At 43.5% G+C, this 26749-nt stretch overlaps 1 long non-coding RNA gene across 1 annotated transcript; it reads right to left on the reverse strand.

The window, feature by feature from the left end:
• Positions 1 to 374: 374 nt before the first annotated feature.
• Positions 375 to 12631, reverse strand: LOC148687709 (uncharacterized). The gene is made up of 4 exons (XR_015946567.1): positions 11214 to 12631; positions 10126 to 10205; positions 9777 to 9992; positions 375 to 1266 (listed from the first exon to the last, which is right to left on the reverse strand). It is a non-coding gene; the product is annotated as an uncharacterized LOC148687709 (long non-coding RNA).
• Between the last annotated feature and the right edge of the window lie 14118 nt (positions 12632 to 26749).

Raw genomic sequence — 26749 nt, forward strand, 5'->3', positions numbered from 1 at the left:
AAATAAAATTGGAAATGTTTATTTAAATCCTGCCGATTCCTTTTTTTTTGTTTCTGCAAATAAGTTGTAAAAGGTTCTCATTCTTTTCCAAAGTTCTAGTTACAGGTAGGTAGCCGTGTTGGTCTGAGTCGAAGCAAAATAAAAATTTTTTTAAAAAAAAATCTGAAGAAGTGTGCATGCACACGAAAGCTCATACCAAAATATAAACTTAGTTGGTCTTTAAGGTGCTACTGAAGGAATTTTTTTATTCTTTTCCAAAGTCACTATTGTCCTTTTCACGCAGTTTATCTGTTAACTTTGCTAACTCTGCATAGTTCATCAACTTTTCTTGCCATTGTTCTTGTTGTGTATTAAAGTAATAGCACAGCCAAGTATGCATTGTAATATAGAGTTTATTGTATCGTATTACAGAGTTTATTTGAATGTACAAGTTCCAGCGGGAACGTCTATCAGTTGCTGGTTCAGGGTGCAGGATTTGGATCCTCTGCCGGATTGGTTTCCGCGAGAGGGAATCTGTGCCATTGGTTCTCGCCAAAATGTATTTTTTCCCTGCTTATAAGCCCCAGTTTTCCCCATTCCTCTGTTCTGGCTCTTACCTGTTCTTTGAAGTAAAGAGATGTTGTACCAGATCCTCACCTCCAGCTTCTTATCTGCACCGGGCTGAAATCACTGAATACCCACTACACAACATTCTGTCGAGGAAGGTAGGATCTGGCTTGCTGTGAATGGATGTCAGAGGTCGGCATCCAGAGTCAGAAGAAGTCGTAGACACTCCTGAGTACACCATGGCAGGGAGTAAAATCATTGAGCCATTTAAATCGGGAGCCGCAGAAGCCTGGGGTTCATATCTCCAACGTTTCAGTTTCGCTGCTGCTGCGCAAGGAATCACCAACGATGACAGGAAAAAGGCAGTCTTCCTGAGTTGCTGCGGGGCGGAGGTTTTCGAGTTGGCCCGAGGCTTGGTGGCTCCTCTCATGCTAGAAACAGCGACGCTGAAGCAGATCACAGACCAGCTCACGGGGCACCTTGCCCCAGCAGCAACCACGACAACACGCCGCATAGAGTTCCATAATAGGGGGCAGAAGGATGGTGAATCGGTCTCCATATTCCTTGCAGAGCTGAAGGTCCTGGCAGGGCATCGACATTTTGTGGCTCTGGCAAGGCATCGACATTTCGTATTTTAATAGCAATTCTGTGCTATTAAAATTCTTGCTACTGTTGTAGCATACATAAATAATGTCCAATTTTCTTTTGGCAATTCTTGTCCTAAAATACCCAAGAGAAAGGCTTCTGTTTTTTTTTAACACAGGTTATTTTAAACATTTTTTTCAGTTCATTGTATATCATTTTCCAAAAAAAATTTATGATCTTGCAATCCCACCACATATGGTAAAATGTACCTTCCCCTTCTATATATCTCCAATAATTATTTTGTTCTGTTTTATACATTTTTGCCAGTTTTAATGGTGTAATATACCACCTATACATAATTTTCATGTAATTCTCTTTCAACAATATGCAGTCCATAAATTTCAAATTCACTTTCCAAAGCCTTATCCAGTCCTCAAATTGCATGCTGTGACCTAAATCCTGTGCCCACTTAATCATTACTGATTTGACTTCCTCATCTTTAGTTTCGTATTCCAACAGAATATTATACGCCTTCTTTAATAATTTGGAATTATCATCTATGATATCCTTTTGGAATTCTGAAACTGTTTACGAACTCTGCAAAACCAGAAGTTGTGTCCCAGTTTGCAAACTTTACCTCGGTCTAAGAACAGAATCCGAACGGTGGAAGGCCACCGCCGACGGGAGGCCTCATTAGGGAAAGCACGCCTCAGTTTAAGAACGGTTTCAGTTTAAGAACAAACTTCTGGAATGGATTAAGTTCGTAAACCGAGGTACCACTGTACATAACTCCTTCTGCTTCATTCGTTTATGGAATGCAGGCTTACAAATTATGATAATAAATATGTAATATCTTTGGAACTTTTCCCAAGTTCAATTCTCTATTTTCTTTCAGTACATTTATATCCTACACTTCTTCCATCATTGAATTCAAAGTGCATACATGGGATTCCTTGATGGTATCCTATGCAGGCACTGACCAGACCCAGACCTGCTTAACTTCAGCATGGTGGCTGCATCACTGACCCTTCAGAACAAGTTTTTTTTCTCTTCCTTTTCTCTGTATATGTAAGCATACATAAAATCTAAAGTTTCATGTCTGCACATTCAGTAGTTGAGATATTCAGCTTTCATTGGCACAGAACTGTGGTTGTTTCAGTGCAAGATTTATATATTTTAAGCACAGAGTATATGCCCAATTCAATTTCTGACCTTTTGCATTCAGAGTTTTATTTAGAACAATTAGGCAACTGAGATTGGGGACACCGAGGTGACAAATTACATTTCTATGTCGGGATCTTCTTGCCAGCTGGCAGAAAGTATTGTTGTTCTCCTGTTTAGGAAAATGAAACCGATGGGAAAGGGAATGTGTGTGATAGGAGCCCAGGCAGCTCATATAAGTGAATTTTAACTGCTAAAGACAACTCCTTTAGATGGCTGTTCAAAGTGGATGTTATGCTTGCTCGTGCATTGCACTGAACCAAGCTGTCTCTGCACAGGTATAAGTGTTTGTGTGAAAGAGTGTATACTTGCTGACTTTTACAGATCCACTGTGGTGTATATAAGTGCACAGACCCTACACTTGTTGAAAGCTACAGGTGAATAACAGGTGAACAACTCAACTGTTGTGTACGAAAGCTTATGCTGTACAGTGGTGCCTCGCAAGACGAATTTAATTCATTCTGTGAGTCAATTCGTTTTGCGAAAAATTAATCTTGCATTGAAATTTCTTTTTTTTGCCCATAGGAACACATTAATTAAATTCCAATGCATTCCTATGGGAAACCGCGATTCACAAGACGATTTTTTTGCAAAACGATTTCGTCTTGTGAGTCACCATCAGATCGCAAGACGCATTCGTCTTGCGAAAAATTCATCTTGCAGGGCATTCGTCTTGCGAGGTACCACTGTATTTTAATATAATCTGTGGACACCCCTTTTAACTCCCTTTTAACTCATTCCATCAGCAAAAGGATTTTCACTGAGGCAATAGAACTCCCCTGGTTCCTCTGCATGCCCCCTAAATTTGTTTTAACCCTCCAGAGCAGATTTGGAGAGGGCCTTGGACAAGTCTGAGGAGAGGTGGCAGAAATCCTTGCCCTAATGGAAGCAGTTAGTTGGATGCCACCATTGGTTTGCAAAATTATTCTTACCTACCCGTTGTAAAAAAAAAGGGGTGAGGTTATGAGAAAACCATCTTTCGTTACTGGGGCCTCTTGAATATCATTTTTAAAATCTTCACACAGTTTTGACACAGCTACTGGAGGAAATTAAAAGTGATAACTGATTATGCTTTGATTTTACATAAACTACCTGCGGAAAGGTGCTGAGCCTGAGGTATTTCAGAAAAAAGGAGAATAGATTATGAAAAGCAGATACGAGAAACTGATTCTGCAGGAAGATTATAAGGGTTTAAAACACAGGGTGCATAACACAAGCCGATATATCACAATGCCTAACAGAGGGACTAACACCACAATCCTATGAATTTGAATTTGATGGGTTTTGTCCCAAAAAGTACTACTATTGGTACCTCCCTAACTTGACTGGGGACTATATTCCATAAACACGACCCCATCACTGAGAAGGTCACTCAGAACCTTTCTCACCTCTGAAGGGAGGGCTGTGTTCCTCATCTAGCAGTACAAATCATATTTCCTTCAGGTGGGCTGAGCCTGTAGTCTGTTCACACCAGCATGGACATCTCTATATCTCAGGCAATGAAGGAGGTGTCAGCACCGGCTCTGAGCCAGACTGATTGGTGGACACCTTGTTGAAGGCTGAGCTGGTGCTGGGAGTGAACTGGCACAGGAGTTGCTTGGGTGGCATGGGTGCAGATGGGACATACTGCTGGGACTCTCCCCAGGATCCAAATCCCCACCTGTTACCTCCTCCCTGGGTTGCTCCTCTGTTTCTCATAACCCTTGACACAGCCTATCCCAACCAGCTTGGTCCCTCCCTGAGGACATCAAAGGGTAAGCCTTCCAACTCCTCCCATCCCTCATCCTGATCTCACCAGCCCCTCGAAGGCATCTCCTTGGGACTCATGACAGGGTGTCTAGAAAAGGGCCTCCACTGTAGATCTTCATGACTAAGTCTTCCCAATCTTTACAAACGGTACAGAAGGATACCATGGTCAATAAGCTGAAAAGCAACCGTTGTTGTTGTTTAGTCGTTTAGTCGTGTCCGACTCTTCATGACCCCATGGACCATAGCACGCCAGGCACTCCTGTCTTGCACTGCCTCCCGCAGTTTGGTCAAACTCATGTTCGTAGCTTCGAGAACACTGTCCAACCATCTTGTCCTCTGTCGTCCCCTTCTCCTAGTGCCCTCAATCTTTCCCAACATCAGGGTCTTTTCCAAGGATTCTTCTCTTCTCATGAGGTGGCCAAAGTATTGGAGCCTCAGCTTCACGATCTGTCCTTCCAGGGAGCACTCAGGGCTTATTTCCTTAAGAATGGATAGGTTTGATCTTCTAGCAGTCCATGGGACTCTCAAGAGTCTCCTCCAGCACCATAATTCAAAAGCATCAATTCTTCGGCGATCAGCCTTCTTTATGGTCCAGCTCTCACTTCCATACATCACTACTGGGAAAACCATAGCTTTAACTATACGGACCTTTGTCGGCAAGGTGATGTCTCTGCTTTTTAAGATGCTGTCTAGGTTTGTCATTGCTTTTCTCCCAAGAAGCAGGCGTCTTTTAATTTCGTGACTGCTGTCACCATCTGCAGTGATCAAGGAGCCCAAGAAAGTAAAATCTCTCACTGCCTCCATTTCTTCCCCTTCTATTTGCCAGGAGGTGATGGGACCGGTGGCCATGATCTTGGTTTTTTTGATGTTGAGCTTCAGACCATATTTTGCGCTCTCCTCTTTCACCCTCATTAAAAGGGCAACCGAGGGACCCACAAAAACCAACAGGTCATGATCCTGCATCTCTCAGTGCAAGTTGCCAACCAAGGCAGCCTTGGACCTTGGACCATAGCATGAAGCCAGATTAAAATACACCCAGGTAATCCATTACATCCCAAACTACCTGAAGATATACCAATGTCTGCTTGACCAATTTGGCCAGGAATGGCAAATTTGAAAGAAATAAAAAAAGTAAATTCCCCAACAGTCCTAACTAGCAGCTGAGCAGCTGGTTGGCAAGGCTGTCCTATTGCAATAGCTCTGATAAACTGGATGCTGAGATGGTTGTTATTCTTTTGGCTCCGTGTTTTATTTAAAGGCGTTCCCTCATCTGGGTAACATCTGGGTGTAGAAGTAAATTCTTACCACATAGACAATACTAGATGGACTAACATTCTGTCTGGTTAAAAGGCAGCCTCCTATTTTCCCATGAGCTTTCCCACACTTGAGTAGACCCAGGTGGTCGAACAGTCAGATAACCATCAACTTCTCTAGATCCTAAGAACCCAGGAACTTATCACTATATATTCTTAAACCTTGGTGAGAAGTTTGTGACTCCCTGGCATCTAATAGGGTCCTCACGAGCAAATAAGGAGATTATTTATTCTCACTTAAATGGCATTCAGGCCTTAATGTCTTACTGTCTCGCCAGAGTGGTGCATGCTCTGGTTATCTCCCGCTTGGACTACTGCAATGCGCTCTACGTGGAGCTACCTTTGAAGGTGACCCGGAAACTACAACTAATCCAGAATGTGGCAGCTAGACTGGTGTGACGACCCTGGTCCCACTCTACCTTACTATCACTGCGACACAGGAATCCAGAGGGGAAAACACCCACCCTCTTCTCCTGCCGCCTCAAAAATAAACCCCTTTTCCTAATGGGTTTCTAAGTAAGGAGAGCCTTCCAGCCTACGTGGCCTGGTACCTTAAGAAACTCTAGGCTGTCCCCCAGGAATAACCTCTTGCCTCCTGTAAAGGGTCTCCCTCAGTTGGATTCCCCCACTGTAGAAGTTTGCCCTAGGCACTCTGGCAACTTCTTGGCACCTCAGGTTACCCTTCTAAGCCTCCTCCGTGTAACTTCAGGACACAAACCACCACCTCCCTGCCTGAGGTGAGTTTGGCCCTCTCTTGAGTCACCACGGCTGTGAGTCCTGGTACCTCGCTGGAAAAATACAAACGGACCTCTTGTTGGCAAAAACAGAGATGAAGTTTTATTGTGTTAAAAACATAAGTGATTCTTTAACGTGTCATTTATTAATTAGCTTTGTTCCAGTTGTACAAAATAAACTCAGTCAAACATTTAACTTTAAGTTTTCCTAGCCTCTTAACTGTCTTCATATAAGCCACCACATAACACCACACCACACCTTCCTCCCTCTCCCTCCTAACAGACCAAACCGACACTCCCTCCTTTCAAACCGGGCACAGTCCCGCCCCCATCAGAGTTCTATGCCAGTCAGGCTGGAGGTGGGTTAACTCTTTGCCAGCCGGGCAGAAATAAACATTTTAAAAGTGCTTCAGTTTGTCACAACTGGTGACTGGGAGCGGCCGCCGAGACCACATAACACCGGTCTTGAAAGATCTACATTGGCTCCCAGAACGTTTCCGAGCACAGTTCAAAGTGTTGGTGCTGACCTTTAAAGCCCTAAATGGCCTTGGTCCAGTATACCTGAAGGAGCGTCTCCACCCCCATCATTCTGCCTGGACACTGAGGTCCAGTGCTGAGGGCCTTCTGGTGGTTCCCTCGTTGCGAGAAGCCAAGTTGCAGGGAACCAGGCAGAGGGCCTTCTCGGTGGTGGTGCCCGCCCTGTGGAACGCCCTCCCATCAGATGTCAAAGAAAAAACAGCTACCAAATTTTTAGAAGACATCTGAAGGCAGCCCTGTTTAGGGAGGCTTTTAATGTTTAATAGATTAGTTTATTTCATTTTTCTGTTGTAAGCCGCCCATATATTATTATTATTATTATTATTATTATTATTATTATTATTATTATTAAGTCTTGGAAAGGACATGGCACATTTTCAAACATTTAGGCCAGGATTGAGGAAGCTGACATGGTTAGATTCCAGTTCCCATCAACCCTAGCCAGTTTGGCCAAAGATCAGGGATGATAGGAATTGTAGTCTAGCAACAACTGGAGGGACACAGGTCCTCCCCAACACCTTTCAATTGACAAATTGATAAATATAATGACATTTGGAATGTGTTTGTGCAGAATATATTAGGCTATTGCTAAATATATTTGTATTAGGGTAATAAGATTGTACACATCTGTGTACTAATGTATGGAAATGTGACGATTTCCACTTTTTCACTCTCATTCACTTTTTTTTACTTACTTTTTTTGGGTCAGTTATCTTTTTATAATTGAAATTCTTCTCATAAAATATAAATGTCAAAGACAAAATGAGTGCTGTAAGCTCAATATCTGAAGTAACTACAGCATAAAACTGTGCAGCCAAGTGTATTTCTGCATATAGAAGGATTTATTCCTACATGACTTCTAATGGGATATGTGCATTAGTCATGCAAGTAGCATAATGGGATTTGTTGTGTGGCCCATGGGAGAAGCCAACTGGTTTCAGTACCGCTAACATCTTCTCCTGTGGTTTTAGAGGCATGATTTTTTTGTTGCTTCGTGTTTTTTTTAATTGCTCTTGGCATTGCTGACTTTTCATTGGTGATCCCTGTCCTGCTCTGTAGCAAGGCGGAACTCAGGGTGGATGAAGAATGAGATTCAGCCTGGACCCAAGGCCAACTGAGTCAAGACAAGGTAGGGACAGGTTCAGGCTGAATGTCCTGGACTGGCTGAATGCAGAGCAGTGGTGGGAGGAAGCAACTGGGGAACCCCCAGGGGAAGAAGGCTCAGAGCCAGGGGACTGACGGTGGGATGACCATGAGTGGTCAGAGGAAGAAAAGGGGACAGACTTGGAGGAGGAGGAGGTGTTAGAAGCTGAAGAGGCAACATGGTTTAGTGGGCAGGAAGGAACTGGGCCAGACAACAGTCCAGAATCAGAGACTGTAGAGGAGGGCAGGAACAGAAGACAGAGAGGAGGCAGGCTGCTGAAGAATCTAGGGCAGGTATCCCCAAACTTCAGCCCTCCAGATGTTTTGGATTACAATTCCCATAATCCCTGACCACTGGTCCTCTTAGCTAGGGATCATGGGAGTTGTAGGCCAAAACATCTGGAGGGCCGCAGTTTGGGGGTGCCTGATCTAGGGGGTCTCCCTCTCCTGCTGTGACCAGCTCCTCTCCCACCTCATTTTCATCTTTGAACCAAAGCCTGTCTTTGCATGCAGGGGGAGCCCCTAACTCACTTTCAGGAATCATGCTGAGGAGGGCTGCACTGAGGAGAAATGGCGGGAGTCTCCCCCTACTCCTGATCAGGATCCTGAATCTTCCCAAGAGCAGTGGGACAGTATAGATTTAGAACAGTGGTTTGCAGAGGGACATAGTTCAGAAGACAGAAGTTGGGAAGAACTGGGTGGTGAAAAGCTAGGAGGAGGAGAACTAGGTGAGAGAGAGTTAACAGACTCTCTTTCGCTGGAAGGCATCCATCTGCTCAGCCCAAGGTCAAGTGATAGCACAGAAAGCAAAGTGGTTGCAAGTTCAGGTTGCAAGATGCAAGAGTGACGTAGATGACAATGAGGGAAAGTGGGTGGATTCCTTAATTGGGAGCACCTTTATTCCTTGAAATTGATTCTTTGTTCTCTCACTGTGCTCATTAAATTTTCTAACTGGTAGGAGACTCCTTTCACTTTGTTCTGCTTATCTACTGCCAAAGGGGGGAAGGAAGCCGAGTCCCTGAAGCCAGACACTCACTGAGGGTTTGAGACCCATTGGCTACCCTCACCTGGTTCAGCCGGCCAGTTCCCGGAGTGTTATGTCACATGCTAACAGCTTCTAGGAGCTCCAGGTGAGAGCTGAGTGTGGGGTGGGGACCAAAGATGGATAAACTATCCCAGAAGGAGCATGATAAGGATCAACCCTCCTCTAACACCCCATATACACCTAATAACAAATAATAACTATCTGAATAAATAATAGCTATTAGTACAACTCACCTTGGAACATTTATGCCGGGTGAGGCCAAATGTGTGGCTCAGGCTTGGCCCATACCCCACATCATATCCCAGGTTAGACTGTAGTATCTGATTTGGGAGATTCTGCCTACATTTATTTGAACATGGAATCTCCCTGGCACTGGGATCCAAATTCTGGTGTTCAGAGTTTGGCATTCAAATAAAACGCAGAATCTTTCAGTTCCCGGAATATATTCAGTATACTTTACATAGTGAGAGGACAGGATCAGAGATTCAGGAACCCAAGAGGCCTTCCTAATCTCATCCTGCACATAGAGTTTGTGGGAGGTGATTGGATGAGAATGGTCACAAGTACACTTTCTCCTTTGCTGCCATTTCCACACTTGCATTGTATACACCGCCAGCACCAATGGCCGGTGGAGGAATTAGCACCATGCTCCACAAAGGTAGCTCTTAAAGTAAACTCCCCTCTCTCCTACTCAGAAGATAGCAACGCTAAGCAAAATCAAGCACACTTATGCCTCCTTGCACAGAAGTGTTTCTTCTGTTTGCAAATCACCATTTTCTTACAACAGGCAAGACGACACTTAATCAGCAGAGCCACATTTCAAAGGTTGTGGAAGTCCTTATTCATTATGGAGGGGCTAAACACAGTAATCAAGGCACTCAGGTAGCGACTTGCACCACTCACCCTTTCCTAATGATCATCAACAACCTCTTCTTGCCTGTGCTTTGCAACAAAGACGCACAAGGCTCTTGCTTGCATGAAGTGGAGCTCTTGTGCCGAGTGCATGTTCCCATATAAAGCATGTTCTAATCCTAATCCAAAAATGAATACCGTAACTTTTCATTACTGCATGCAAGGGCTGCGATAGATGTTCATCGTGTTGACTCGTGGTCTGTACTGCTACAGAAATAAAAGAGAAGCAAGAATAGGGATGATTTCATCAAATCCACATGTCCCTTCTCTCCATCCTGATCCAAAGTATCCACAAGTAAAGCTATTGATGTAATGTTCTGTACCCCATCCAGTTACTCACAGTCTGCTTAGGGACCCTTTTCATTACTGCATGCAAGGGCTGAGATAGATGTTCATCGTGTTGACTCGTGGTCTGTACTGCTACAGAAATAAAAGAGAAGCAAGAATAGGGATGATTTCATCAAATCCACATGTCCCTTCTCTCCATCCTGATCCAAAGTATCCACAAGTAAAGCTATTGATGTAATGTTCTGTACCCCATCCAGTTACTCACAGTCTGCTTGCACTATGCACTCATAAATATCCATATAGCCGTTGTGTCAAATATTTGCATCATTGGGAACACAACAATCTAAGGGATCACCCAGACTTCTGCTTGTCCCACAGCTTTCCCTTGGGGGTGGGGGACCTGATCTTCACCACTGAATCGGAGCAAACGGCAATCAGGTTTTCTGTGGTTAATGTTTGCTCCGATTCAGCACTAAAGAGCAGGTTTTTCTAGGGAAAGAAGCAGGACAAATGGAAAACCACTGGGATTTGTACCTAGAAAGCACAGGACAAGTAGAAAACCACCCAGCCCTGTGCTTTCTAGGCATGGGACAAGCATAAGTATGAACAAGTCTTCTGAATGCTATTAAGTGTTGGCTCCAAGTTTTTGAGGGCCCTTGCACTAAACGCATTCCATGCTCCCCTCCCTCGGTGAGTCTACCTCCTCACTGCAGCTGGTCCAGGGAGTTCTTCTCAGTGGGCATCACCTTGGAGTATGGACCCTCAGCAGATGCTCAGCTACAACCAAAACACCTCAACCTTAAGGGATGTGTTAATCATCCCTTCTAGAATGGTCCTATGGCACATTTTTGAGGTCTGCAAGTAATAGTTCTTAAATTTTAAGAATTTAATTAAATCAATTTTTATAAGGAAAATATTCATCCCTCCTGCTTGCAGAGAGAATGTTGACAAATTGAGAGCACTGGGCTGTCTCCTAGGGACACGTGGTGCTGTGGTGTAAACCACTGAGCCTCTTGGGTTTGCCGATTAGAAGGTCAGCAGTTCAAATTTCCGCGACAGGCTGAGCTCCTGTTGCTCTGTCCCAGCTTCTGCCAACCTAGCAGTTTGAAAGCACGCCAGTGCAAGTAGATAAATAGGTACCGCTGCTGTGGAAAGGTAAACGGCATTTCCATGCGCTCTGGCTTCCATCAAGGTGTTCTGTTGCACCAGAAGCAGTTTAGTCATGCTGGCCACATGACCCGGAAAGCTGTCTGTGGAAAAACGCCGGCTCGCTCGGCTTGAAAGCGAGATGAGCACCACAACCCCATCGTCGCCTTTGACTGGACTTAACCGTCAGAGATCCTTTACCTACTCAAAGTAAACTCATTGAAAGTAATGGACCTATGTCAGTCACGCCCATTAATTTATATGGGTCTACTCTGTGTAGGACTAGCATGGGCTACAACCCGCTGTATTTGAAAGGCTGTGAATTAAAATATCCAAAATACACACCTTTGTTATATTATTCACCCCAAATGTCAGACCTTTAAACTCTTTCGACAGCTGGGGCCATGATGTTATATATTTATTTTAAAACAGTCACATTTGGGGCCAGCAACACCAAAGCTCAAAGACCCAGCTGGTGACAAGGAACTTGTCTGCCACCAACGGAGAGGCATCTGCTACATGAATGCAAATTACTTGCAGGGATAATACGCCATTTGGAGGGTGACTCTCTGACTCATGGCTGGATTGCTCCTGAACTTGCGCCTCCAGCCAAACATCACCACGTCAGCCATCAGAGCACAACTGACACATTATCTCCTGCTGACCTCCCCATTTGATATAGCAGTTTTAGTTTCATAACCAAGAAGATATAGTCAATACTAATGTTGACGCCATTCCCTCAATACTCCTTTTAGAAGCACTCAGGGCTCTTAAACCTACTTCAAATGTTATGCTTCGCAATATATATATATGTAAAATATCTTCATTACACACCTGTAACATGTGAATACTGCAAACGTTCATGAATACAACCAACATACAGATATATATGCAAGAATATACACTTTGGGGAGGCGGGTCTAGTTTTCTGTTGAGTGTACAATCACTGGCAAAATTCAGTTTTCTATTGCACAGTGGGGTGAGTGATGGGTGGAAGAAACTGAGTTTGCATGTTCCCTCTCTAACAGCTCCTTCAGTTATTTCTAGCAGACCCCTCAATTCCTTCTATCCATCTTGTTGCAGCACAACAGTTGGATTATTTATGCACCGTTAGCTACGTTTTTGGGGGATGCGGGTGGCGCTGTGGTCTAAACCACTGAGCCTAGGGCTTGCCAATCAGAAGGTCGACTGTTCGAATCCCCACGAGGGGGTGAGATCCCATTGTTCGTTCCCAGCTCCTAGCAGTTCAAAAGCACATCAAAGTGCAAATAGATAAATAGGTACCGCTCCGACGGGAAGGTAAATGGCGTTTCTGTGCACTGCTCTGGTTCGCCAGAAGTGGCTTAGTCATGCTGGCCACATGACCCAGAAAAACTGTCTGCAGGCAAATGTCGGCTCCCTCGAGATGAGCGAGATGAATTTTTTTATGTATTTGCTTTTGCCGATTGTTAGAATTTTATCAAATTTAGACATTTCCTTATTGAATCCTATCTTTCTATCTTTTTGGAATCTTTGGTTTAGTTGGAAATATTGTAACCAGCTATTTAGAAGATGTTTTAATTCATTGTAGCTTTTTAATTTTAATTTGCCCTCGTCTTCTTCTAATAATTCTTTATATGTTGGCCAATTTGTGCCCATGTTGCGTTTTTTGACTGCCACCACTTCCAATGGAGATATCCACTTGGGAATTTTTATTTCTAAGATGCCTCTGTGTTTTTCCCAGATTCTATAAATAGACTTCCTAATAATATTATAAAAGAAAATATATAATTTACTATTGGAATGGGAAACAAAAGAAGAATTAACTAAGACCTCAATGATTCGCTGGGGACAGGATCTGGGAAAAGAAATCATGATTGAGAGTTGGGAAAAACTATGGAACAGAGATACGTATTTTACACCAAGCTATGATCTGCAAGAAAACCTAATTAAGATGCAATATAGATGGCATCTAACCCCACACAGATTGGCCAAAATGTACAAAGGGGTAGACGAAAAGTGCTGGAGGTGTCAAAAGGAGATAGGTAATTATATTCATATATGGTGGAGATGTAGTGAAATCAAGCCATACTGGGATATGATATATAGGGAACTGAAAAAAATACTCAGATACTCCTTTAAAAAGAATCCGGAACTCTTCCTCCTGGGAATGCTTCATGATGAAATCCGACCAAAAGACAGAAATATAGTAATGTACTCAGGAACAGCAGCGAGAATTTTAATTGGTTCAAATTGGAAAAGCAACAAGATACCGACCAAAGAGGATTGGCAAAATAAATTGTTTATATATTATAACTCAGCAACAAAAAATGCTGAAGTTAAAGGAATAAATGAGGAAGTTAGAAATAAAGACTGGGGGAAATACAGAAGCTATCTAAGAACAATGGTGGAAAATCCCTCGCTAGCAGAAGCCATATGAGGGCTCAGATACAAAAAGGTTCGGTAACAGTACCACAATAAGTAATCAGGTATACAATTGCACGTAAGAACATGAAAGGCGCAGAACAGAATAAGGCTGGAAGTATCCAATCACGCACGGTGGGTGGTGGGTAGGGTGGAGGGATACAGGATATAGGAAATAGGAATATAAGAAAATATGTACAACTTGGAAAAAATGTATTATTTTTTGTTTTATCTCTGTTCGATGCTTCATATTTTGTTATTTATCAATGTCTGTTTTGTTCATTTCTATTCTCTTTGTTTGTACAAATAATGTATAGATCATGTTGAATCCTAAATGATTATAATTTTATATATGATTTATTATTATAAATTTTTCCTTTTTTCCCCCTTTCTTCCTTTTTTCTCTTTTATTTTTCTTCCCTTTGTGTCCCCCCTCCCTTTTTCTGTTTACGTTATTGTTGATGTTTTGATTTGTAATGTTGCTCGTATTTAAATAAAAAAAAAGAGATGAGCGAGATGAGCACCGCAACCCCAGAGTCGTTCGCGACTGGACTTAACTGTCAGGGATCCCTTTACCTTTAGCTACATTTTTAGCATTTGCTCTCCAACCTTTCTAAGGTATACATAGTATTTGTCCAGACTAACTAGTACATAAGAAATAAATTCCTTCAGTAGCACCTTAAAGACCAACTAAGTTTATATTTTGGTATGAGCTTTCGTGTGCATGCACACTACGAAAGCTCATACCAAAATATAAACTTAGTTGGTCTTTAAGGTGCTACTGAAGGAATTTTTTTATTTTGCTTCGACTCAGACCAACACGGCTACCTACCTGTAACTAGTACATAAGAGTAAACTCTATTATGCCCCTTAAAAAATGGAAGAAGTTAAAATTAATTTTCTGTGAGATTGAGTCTCTCTTTGCACAGGACCTTGCTGCCCGGATGAAATAATAAATCTTTATTGGGTCAGCTTGCTGTTGAGAAAGGGTGTAATCTTTCAATCCTGTCAAAGGGTTTCTTTTGCTGAAGAAAAAACTGCATGAAATTCAAATGATAGCAATATTTTCCCTCAGAATCTGCTGGCCACTAGAACATTTTATGTGTCTCTAGTCAGATTTTTCACCTTTTTTAATGCTCTAGTTAAAACTAGTTAAAACTGCGAGAGGCAGTGGAAGACAGGAGTGTCTGGCGTGCTATGGTCCATGGGGTCACGAAGAGTCAGACATGACTAAACGACTAAACAACAACAACAACAACAACAACAACAACAACAACAACAACAACAACGCTCTAGTACAGCCTTTCCCAGCCTGATATTCTTCAGGTGTTTGGGACAACAACTCCTATCACCCCTGGGACTAATGAGAGTTGGAGTCTAAAACATCCAGACTGAGAAAGACTGCACTGGTGTTTTTTTTTGGGGGGGTGGACCCCAAGGCAAGGGTGTTACATTTTCTAGTGGCAAAGGAAAGTCTGAACCAGGAAAACTCCTGCATTTTATTTCTGTGATATTAGTTTCTAGTAGCTGCATTTATTGTTTTACACAGAAAAATAATAATCAGCATTTCTTTACTTTTTTCATTTTCAAGGAGGTGAAATGATGAAGCAATTAGGTCACTGATTAGTATATTTAGTAGATTGTACATGCATTGTTATAGTAGTAAAAAAATAATTACAAATAGGAATGAAATCTTTATTATCCTAAGCATATCCTAAGCAAGTTATTTTGAAATCAGAATTAACAATGACCTAAGCGCGGGTGGCACTGTGGGTTAAACCACAGAGCCTGGGGCTTGCCGATCAGAAGGTCAGTGATTCGAATCCCCGTGACGGGGTGAGCTCCCATTGCTCGGTCCCTGCTCCTGCCAACCCAGCACTTCGAAAGCACGCAGTGCAAGTAGATAAATAGGTACCGCTCTGTTTCCGTGAGAGAGCGTTTCCATGCATTGCTCTGGTTCGCCAGAAGCTGCTTAGTCATGCTAGCCACATGACCTGGAAGCTGCATGCCAGCTCCCTCGGCCAGTAAACCAAGATGAGCGCTGCAACTCACCAAAGAGTACTTGTCCCAAACTTGGATCTTGGCATCCAGGAATTCTCCTTTCCATATTATGAATTGAGAAACGCCTATTCCAGTTAATTTCCTTCCATTTGTAAAAACAAGCCAGTGATTGACTTCCTCCTTGTGAAGTTCCTTCTAGATAATAAACCCCCTTTTGTTGTCGGGCCAGGCATCCTTCATTTTATGTTAAATGTAAGTAAAAAAAAAAACTTTTGGCTCAGTGAATATGAGGACTGATATCTACAGTTTTGTGTATCTCAGTAATTTTGCCCAAGCAGTCAAAACAAAATAGCAGCGGGTGAATCACCATTACACTGTAAAATGAGCTTACGCAAGTGAGTTCTGCAAAAGCTGTAGTGTGGGATGCCATGGTTCATGATTCCACCTAGTCATAGGATACTCCAATCCATTTGCTCCTGCCCCCGCAAATGTGGCTTCCCCCTTTTTCTTTCGCAGCAAGGACTCATTTTTTATTTAATACATACATACATACATACATACATACATACATACATACATACATACCAGGGACCCAGGTGGCGCTGTGGTTAAACCACTGAGCCTAGGGCTTGCTGATCAGAAGGTCGGCGGTTCGAATCCCTGTGACGGGGTGAGCTCCCGTTGCTTGGTCCCAGCTCCTGCCAACCTAGCAGTTCGAAAGCACGTCAAAATGCAAGTAGATAAATAGGAACCGCTACAGCGGGAAGGTAAACGGCGTTTCCATGTGCTGCTCTGGTTTGCCAGAAGCGGCTTTGTCATGCTGGCCACATGACCTGGAAGCTATACGCTGGCTCCCTCGGCCAATAATGCGAGATGAGCGCACAACCCCAGAGTCGGTCACGACTGGACCTAATGGTCAGGGGTCCCTTTACCTTTTTACATACATACATACATACATACATGTATGCAGGGCCGTCTTATGCAGGTCGGGCACCCTGGCGCTGTGGTACGCAGATCGCTCCGGTGCCCCCGCCCCATCCTGTATCTTCCCGCAGCTGGTGGGCGGGCGCAGCGCGCAGCGTGGTTTCGCAGCGCAGCGCCCCCCTGCCAACCCGGCGCCCCACACCACCCAGCCTACCCCTAGAGCCGGCCCTGTATGTATGTAAGTAAGTAAATAGCATTCAACGGCCACTGGGCATCCTCAGTCTTCAGAGTTTCCACTCTCTCTCCCCCCGAAGTTTTTTTTTATTTTTTTTATAAAAAATACTTCTGCAAACCTTTGCCTGCCCTCAAGCTTGCTGATACCTCCCTCACAGGGATATGCACTCAGAGAACTAGTTTGTTATGACTGTATTGGATTGATCCGGAAGACTCTTTGTCAAGGTCACGTGTAAAAGTGCTTTCAGTTGGAGGAGAATTAGGCCCTTGGTTGTCAGATGATGAGCGGCCAATGATAGAAGGAGCTAAATTTCTCCTGTGTTGCAGGAGCATCAAAAAGTTTTCAGTGCGGTCAGATAGTTCCTTAGAAAACCACACACAATTGGGAAGAATGGAGAATTCAAAGGTCAAGGAGTTTATTTCCCAAGCAGACTCAATAGAACATGATAGGATGTTTTAATATATTTTTTAGCTATGTACTTGCTGTAACCTGACCGAGTGACAAAGGGTGGAATTTAAGTTGAAGAAATAAATTTAATTTAATTTAATATGTTGTTAAATATGTCAATAAATCACACTGATGACGTACAGGCTGACCCCATAACTCACTCCACAATGTGTACTCATTACAACATTCCCCTCTTCAGATCCTGAACTGGTGATCTGAGGGTTGTTGGGCAGAGATATGGCCATCTATCACCCTGCAGCTGCAGCAAAAAAGAGAGAAGAAAAACGAGAGCCCAATACGGAGATCAGCGACGGTCATGAAACTGACTTGCTCTCCCATCTATTGAGAATGAGGTTTTAGAATGGAAACATCACTCTGATATAACAACTTTGCAACTCAAAAACTAGGCAGAGGGCCTTCTCAGTGGTGGCGCCCGCCCTGTGCAATGCCCTCCCATCAGACGTTAAGGAAATAAACAACTATCTGACTTTTAGAAGACATCAGAAGGCAGCCCTGTTTAGGAAAGTTTTTTATGTTTGATGTTTTAGCGTGTTTTAATGTTCTGTTGGGAGCCACCCAGAGTGGCTGGGGAAACCCAGCCAGATGGGTGGGGTATAAATACCGTATTGGCCTGAATATAAACTTCTCTTTTTTTCCAAATTCCGACTGTGAAAAGTTAAAGTGCGGCTTAAATTCGCGACCTTACAAAAACTGGCTTTTATGATATTGGTGTGAGTGCCTGCGGAATTTTAAGGGAGTGGATTATATTCGGGTATTGTCTCCCCCCCCCCTTTGAATTTTAAAGGTGTGGCATATATTCGGGTGTGGCTTATATTCGGGCCAATACAGTAATAAATTATTATATTATTATTATAAAATCTTGCATTGGTGATCCTTAGCAATTCTCTCGCATTTCCCATGACTCAAAATGCTCACATTACTCAGTAACTTTTACAATATACCCCTACGAGGTAGGCCAGATCATCTCCACAGAAGGAGCTGAGCCCGAATGAACAGTGGCTGGCTTAAAGCCGATTATGGAACCAATGGCAGGATTTGAACTGTGAACCTCAGCCTCTACACTAGACCAGCTCTCCCTGCCTTTCAGCCAAAGGGGATCCAGCAGCAAAAAGAGGCCCAGACCTTCAGCCATCAAGGATGCCAGAGAGTTCGGGGCTGCAGCTTTGACTGACACGAGCCTCCTGTGGGAATCTATGGGAGTTTTGCCTGACTAAAGACAAAACTATTTCTCTGCCCTCTTTGTTCTTTGCAGACCTTTGCGGTAATACCTACCGCTGAACTGTACTAGACAGACACTGGCTGGGTTCCCCCGCCCCCCTTCAGCCGTGAAATGGCCTTGATTTGACAGGCAACCTTCTCAGGTTTCAACAGATGCCGTGTGGAAAAGGCAACAGAAGCCAAAGCTTTCTGCAGGCATTTGTGATGACATGCAACCCTCCCCACTTCCCTGCTCCGAATGGAAAGGGAGAGTACTCTTCTCAGTTTCCATGACAACAGGGTCTCCTCTCTCTCTCTTATTAGATGCCATCAGCTTCCTGTGTCTAAATTTCTAAGCCAATCAGAGGAGTCTTCCGAAGGTTTGCCAGTTTCTGAGGACTTTCCCACTCCAGAGCTACTCCAGTGACGTGTAACAAGGAGAGATCGAAGACCTTAAAAGGGCTTTTGTTTTCTCCGGTTGGAAATGGTTTGACAATTTTTTGTTGCTATTAATAAATCTCACCTTCTGAAATAAAAACGGAGGCCTTTTTTTCTGAAAGGTAAAGATTGCAAGCAGATTCTGTCTGGTTTTAAAAAACCCAATCAATCACAAACTCCTTTCCCAAGGTTTGTACTTTCCATTCACTCCATTGTGTGGAAGAAATGTTTAGTGATATAAACGTTCTCAGACAGTGTCGTCGTTCACACCTAAAGAGAGTGGCATGATCTCACGGCTTGCTGCAATTAAACTTCCATAATGCAGTGTACATGAGCAACTACAACAATTATGATTGCATCCTGCTAATGCAAAACTTAAATTCTTTCTTGGATCCATGACTAGACTGGAGGAGGGGCTACAAGCAGTCTATTTTATCGAATGAGAAAGAAAATATGCATCACCACCAACCAAAATATCCAGGGCAAAGTTCAGGTAAATTAGAAATCAGTATTTCAGGAAGTGGAAGAAAACAGGAAAATATCTCTCAATTGTTCTGCTATCAATATCTGAATGTAACAGAAAAATTCTGCATGTGTTTGTGTGCTTGTACATATTTCAACAACTGAACACAGAGATTTTAAGTCAGGGGACAGACACACACAAACATGTTGTCACTTACTGTATATGTTAACCCAAAAGAAACTGCTCATCAAGTAGAATCCCACGCTTGTGACAACCTTCATAGGGTAGCTGCAATGACATATGCCTCTCAAACCTTCACTTATAATTAGCTGAAATGTTACGAAATCCAGTTTAAATGAAGAACTGTAAATCTGACTACTTCCAAAACTACACATAATTCTAAACACAATACTCAGCAAGACTTAATCCTGTGAGGTGCTCAGTGACTGTAACTCGATTGAGAATGATTATGGAGGACCTAGCAAACCAAGTTCAAATCTCCACTTTGCCATGAAGGTCGCTCGCTGACCTTAAGCCAGCCACTGTCTCTCAACCTAACCTACCTCCCAGGGTTGTTTTTAGGATAAAATGGGGAGGGGAAAACCTTGTACTGTATACAACCTGGTGCTCCTTGGAATTATAGTGGGATACAACTGTAACAATACTTTCTAATAATAGGAGTCATATTTCACAGCAAATATCAAAGTACTGTAGAGTAGGATTTCACTTTTTAAAAAAAATGATTTTCTCTTTTTAAAAGTACAGTTAAAGCTATGGTTTTCCCAGTAGTGATGTATGGAAGTGAGAGCTGGACCATAAAGAAGGTTGATCGCTGAAGAATTGATGCTTTTGAATTATGGTGCTGGAGGAGACTCTTGAGCAGGCATCCCCAAACTGCGGCCCTCCAGATGTTTTGGCCTACAACTTCCATGATCCCTATCTAACAGGACCAGTGGTCGGGGAAGATGTGAATTGTAGTCCAAAACATCTGGAGGGCCGATGTTTGGGGATGCCTGCTCTTGAGAGTCCCATGGACTGCAAGAAGATCAAACCTATCCATTCTTAAGGAAATCAGCCCTGAGTGCTCACTGGAAGGACAGATCATGAAGCTGAGGCTCCAATACTTTGGCCACCTCATGAGAAGAGAAAACTCCCTGGAAAAGACCCTGGAGGGCACAAGGAGAAGGGGACGACAGAGGACAAGATGGTTGGGCAGTGTTCTCAGGGCCGGCTCTAAGGCAAGGCTGGGTGGCGCAATGTGCCAGGGGGGCGCCGCGCTGCTGTGCCCGTGGCAGCTGTGCTGTGCGCTGCGCCCGCCAGACAGCCGCACTGCGAAACGGGGCGGGGGTGTGGTGCCAGAGGGATCCTTGCACCACGGCGCCAGGGCGCCAGATACGCTTAAGACGGCCCTGAGTGTTCTCAAAGCTACTAACATGAGTCTGACCAAACTGCGGGAGGCAGTGGAAGACAGGAGTGCCTGGCGTGCTCTGGTCCATGGGGTCACGAAGAGTTGGACAAAACTAAACAACAACAACAACAACAACAACAACTTAATTTAAAAAGGGACACAGCAAAGCGGCACATCTACTTTAGATGCACTTGCCATGACCACTACACACTTTTGGTGCATCTTTATCACAAAATATCTAGATCTAAACAACCCAACAAAAAACTGAGCAGCCTGTGATAGTCTTTCTTGTCTATCAGGATTGAACAATCTCTAGACACATCAAAGAAGTGATTCATTTAAATGCATTGTAAACTTTATACAGGGAAATCCCGTTGGTGAAAAACAGGCCTCCACTGCGCCATCTGGTGTCACAGTGTTATAACGCATATACTGTAAAGCACTTTCTCTTTACAAATGTAGCTGAGTTCCATGTTATTTGGTAGACTTAACTTGAAAAGGTGTCACTGGGTCTATGTCAACTAAATGGAAGAAGTTAGCATGTTGGGCATTTCTAGAATAAATTTAGCACCAATTTGTTTGCTTTAAAAAATAAAGGACAACAGCATTCGCCCACAGAGTTGTGGCTCCACAAAAAAGTTTTGCTCCTGTTTCCAAATGAACTTCTGCAACTGAACAGGATGAGATCAATACTCCTCCCGCAATCACCATGAGCTGCACGCAGTTGTCAGCTTAAAAACCAAGGGAATGTCAGGAAAACAGACTCTGCCGACACAGAAACTTCAAACTCCAAGTGTTCACAAATGCAGCTGCTGGATGCTTTATAAGCTTCTAATGACAATGCTAAATCCTGAGCCAAAGATTAAAAGACAGGAAATGAGAACCATTTTAGTTACCTTTTAATCTTTGTATGTGCAGGTTTCCCAGCCCCCACTTGCTGCCTCCTGCATTAGTTGCTTTTGCAGGTTTTTTTATTATATTCACACAGTTAATCCCTTCATTCTGGTCTTGTTCAGCATTTGGAATGATCCCTCCAGACAGAACGCAGCCCTAGCCCAGACTCCATGCACACTGAGACTTATCCTCGTGTCAGAGGTACTGGTAAAATCACAGAAAAGGAGGGATCTTCCTGCTGGGTCCTAGTGCTCATGTGCGCATGATGGAGTCCCACAAACCATTTTACATTACTACAGCAGCAATCGTTTCAATGAACTTGTCCCCTCTGCTTAAAATCTTCAGAAATGTTGTCTCCATATCATTATGGACACATGGTTCAGCTGAAGTTAAGGGTGTTTTAAGATCCTTTGATTTGAAAGCGAGGATTCAGTGGCTGTTAAAGTATCTCCCACTGAAATCAACTTAAACCAATCCCCTTTTGGGAGCAAAGGCCAAGCTACACGGGATGCTAAATGCATCTTTCTTTCTTCTACATCTTCTACATTCAGTGTGCTGGGTTTTTATGCATATTTTAAAATCAAAATCAGAGCAGGCATTCCACAAATATGTTTAAAACTCCGGAAGAGTACATACACACAACTATGGAAATGAGAAGCTATTTGGGAACTTGGAACATCAGTCTGTGGACCATTTTCTTAAAATAAAATAAAAATCCATTTTGCCCTCGCATATGGATTCTTTTGGCTCCCCCCCAGCCAGCCACCTGTTGCAACCCTAAAGGAAATCCTTCCTCTTAAACTAGGATTTGTGTAGAGATTAAACCAGTGGGGTAACGGCAAATTTTGAAGGTGATCTTTATGACAGCCTGCATAGCTACAACAGCTGTGTTGATCCATATATATTGTTGTATGGGTAGCCCAGGACTGCCTCCATACACACTGCCTAGGCTTGTGCCCCAGGGAGGTCACTTTGGTGCTGCTAATGCAGTGGTTTGACTTCACCCCTGTAGTTTTTTTAATATATAGCTTTAATTCTATTAATGTTTTTATCTGTAAGGTGCCTTGAGTTCCTATAAGGGAAAAAGGCATGGTATAAACATAAAGAAAAAAGGTAAAGGTACCCCTGACCGTCAGGTCCAGTTGCTGACAACTCTGGGGTTGCAGTACTCATCTTGCTCCATAGGCCGAGGGAGCCGGCGTTTGTCCGCAGACCACTTCCAGGTCATATGTCATATGGCCAGCATGACTAGGCTGCTTCTGGCGAACCAGAGCAGCACACGGAAACACCGTTTACCTTCCCGCCGGAGTGGTACCTATTTATCTACTTGCACTTTGACATGCTTTCGAACTGCTAGGTGGGCAGGAGCTGGGAACGAACAACGGGAGCTCACCCCGTCTCTGATCGGCAAGCCCTAGGCTCTGTGGTTTAGACCACAGTGCCACCCGTGTCCCTTATATAAACATAAATAAATAAACAGATGGGTGCCAACCAAACAAAACACACACATCACCAAAGAGCAGCAGTGCATAGCAAAATATCCATTGATTAAGATCAGTTGACAGTTATGGAATGGAGAGATAGCAGAAGTGTAGTGTAGTGTAGTGGTGGGGCTTTGGCTGGGGAGACTTGAATCTACATCCCTGATCAGCTAAAAACATAGCTGCCAAGTTATCCCTTTTTAAAAGGGATTTTCCCTTATGCTGAATAGGCTTCCTCGCGAGAAAAGGGAAAACTTGGCAGCTATGGCTAAAAAGTTTACTGGGTGACCCTGAGTCTGCCTATCTAAGGGATCATCTGCCAGGCCGGAGAGACGTCCTCCAAGGCCTAAGCTTATTCTACTGACAAGTGCTTCTTCCGAAGATGGGGTCATTGTTCCTGCTGAGAGAAAAAGGGTTGAAGTTGCACTGCCCCCACATGTCTGCTCCACTATAACATTGGAGGAAGCCCCACCACACACACACACACACACACACACAAATCTCCCCGCTAAGCAAGTACCAGCTTCCCCAAAGAGATTTCCCTCAATTCCATAGGCAATGAAGTTTAAATTGCTTCTCCATGACCCCTCACCCCCTCTCCACCAGCTGATAATTTTTATTTATTTTTTAAAAAAAACCCAACCACCTACATGTGTTTTCAGCTCCTAAAAAAATGATTGTCTGCCTCTACCTTTGGCAACAGTGGAAATCTCCTCTCAGCAATAGTTCACTTGCAATAAGGGTAATTTTATATCAGAGTTAAAGGTATTGAGGTGTCTCTCACACAAAAGTTATATATATATATTTTCACAGACTTGACTTTCAAGGAGAGTACATTTTGCCATGTCTGTCTTTCATGGCTTCTTCAGTCTAGTTCACCGAGTGCAAAACAGGATCAATGCACGGAAACTCCTGTTCTCATGGGGCATCTCCTCTCACTTCATTTTTAACTGCTCATTATTCTTCCTGAGTTACATTTGCAGCCAAGAACTCCAGAAGAGTTCCTAGTCCCAGTTCCAAATTTAATTATGGCCAGTGGGGCGTAGCTATAAATTTAGCAATGCAAGTACACACTGCAGACTGCACATCTCCTGATCCAGGACTAGATTGCACAAAAACAAGCAAACAAACAATAGATTTGGTGACATGAAATGGGATTGCTCGCCACATGGAGAGGAACACAGACTGTATTGTACGAAGGCATCACTGTGAAGGGGAATATGTTCATCTGTGGAACTGCCATAAATTTTGCTGTATTCTTCTCCTACCGGCTGTTGATTTATCAGCCCTCCTAGGACTTCCCTCCTGGTGCCTTATTTGTGAGCGAGTCTATCTTTCTATGCTTATAGAAGAGATGAGGAGCCATTTTTCAACCTGAGTGCCACAGTCCCTGCTGGGACCAGATCCTAAAAGGGTAAAGGGAGCCCTGGCCATTAGGTCCAGTCGTGGACGACTCTGGGGTTTTGACGCTCATCTTGCTTTACTGGCCGAGGGAGCCGGCATACAACTTCCAGGTCATGTGGCCAGCATGACTAAGCCGCTTCTGGCAAATCAGAGCAGCGCACGAAAACGCCGTTTAGGTTGGCAGGAGCAGGGACCAAACAACGGGAGCTCACCCCGTCGCGGGGATTCGAACCGCCAACCTTCTGATCGGCAAGCCCAAGGCTCTGTGGTTTAACCCACAGTGCTACCTGCGTCCTGGGACCACAGCCTAGGGGTGGGCAAAGCCTAGGGTTGCTATCTGTCTTGTATAATACAGGATTGTCAAGCTAGCTGAATACCACCCATTATTATTTTTTTGGATGCTTGCGTAACCAGACCGCAGTTGTTACACGTTCCAGAATCGGTTGCTGGTTTCTGTGACGATGTTTATGGTTATTGTTTTATTACCACTTTGCTTCAGCATTATTATGAACCTTGTAGTGCGGTGCAGAGCACAGAAGCAGACTATAACTTTTTAAAATACAAACGAAGAAGAAGAAGAAGAAGAGACGAAACCATCATTTTGCTCAGCAGCCCCCATTAGCTTTGCACGGCCATCTGTCATGTATGAGCTAATTGAGCTCCCTGCCTTGCAGAAGGTTGGGCTAGATGACACTCGGGGTCCCTTCCCACTCTACAGGTCTACGATTCTGTAACCAAAGTATCCATATGCAGGGAAATGCAAAGCATTGTTTATGTGCCAGAGCACACACACAAAAACCTGCATGACTAGCAGAGGTTAAAGAGCAGCCGCATCTCTTTTTGGTTTTGTGAAAGACCAAAGAGTAAATTAACAGGGCTCTACTGTATATTCTTAGCTCATTCTGCTGGGAATTATGCACTTAACTCCCATTAACGCTCTTCAGCATGGAGATGATACTATATCCCTTAGTCTCAATCACTGTCAGCGGAGTCCCTGCAGGGAGATGATAGGTCTGAATAAAAGAAAGCAGGAATCTGAAGAGGGGAAGCCTTTTGTATCAAGAGAGAGGAATGAAAGGAGAAGGGTTGGGAGAGGGAGCCAGAGCATCCTCCGCTATACAGAGCACACAGGAGAAGTACCACTTGTCATGCCACTACACTAAACACATTACGTCTTTATTTCTGAGGGAACTGAGCAGAATGTTTCCAAGTAATACCATCAAAGGAAAATGGATGGGATCAAATCTATTTCCAGGGTCGAGCAACTCCAGCAGAGATGAGCTCGGCTGCTGGTGCTTTAAAAATAAAATAAAATCCCTCCCCCCCCTCTTTTTTGAAAACTCATTTCACAGCACTTGGGACTACTCTCTGTGTTCAGCAAGCATCTACCACTGCTTACAGTTTATAAGCTAAACATGTGCCAATGGGATCAAGTAGTATGGGAAACAGCCTTATTAGAAAAACTAACCAATAAACTGAAACTGACACGGGGACAAACAGAAGACGTCTTCACCCCGGTATGGTTTCCCTTTATCACATCACAGCCCAACAATACAACAACAAGAATCGGCAGACAGCGTACGAATCAATCTGGCTAACCTGATACAAACACACACACAGCACTCACACAAAAAACAAATCTTACTATAGCCTACCAAAGACAATCAACCACACCCTAGGCCACCACCAAGGAAATACAACAAGTGAATAGTAAGAGAACCCACACAAGTGACGCTGACACAAAACCCCCACACATACAGTGGTGCCTTGCTTAACGAATGCCCTGCTTAATGAAATTTCCGCTTAACGAAAGGATTTTTCGAGCGGAGGTTGCCTCGCTAGACGAATTCATTTTATGAAAAATTCGTCTAGCGAATTGCGGTTTCCCATAGGAATGCATTGAAATTCAATTAATGCGTTCCTATGGGCAAATAAAAAAAAACAATTCAATGCATTCCTATGGGATTTGCTAGACGAATTTTTCGTTATAAGAAAAGACCCGTGGAACGAATTAAATTCGTCTAGTGAGGCACCACAGTACACTAAGTAGAAGAATAGAGGCATTGCCACCTGACCCCACCCCACTCAACATTTCCCCTCCCCCCTTTCACCCCCTTTTCATCCTAACCTAACATTGTATGTAACCCTAATGTCTCACAACAAATGAAACTGATCTGTAGAAAATGCAACTTGAAAAAGGAGCCAATGAGCATA

This window comes from Zootoca vivipara, chromosome 1 (genome assembly GCF_965207765.1).
Source record: "Zootoca vivipara chromosome 1, rZooViv2.hap1.1, whole genome shotgun sequence".
Lineage (NCBI taxonomy): Eukaryota > Metazoa > Chordata > Lepidosauria > Squamata > Lacertidae > Zootoca > Zootoca vivipara.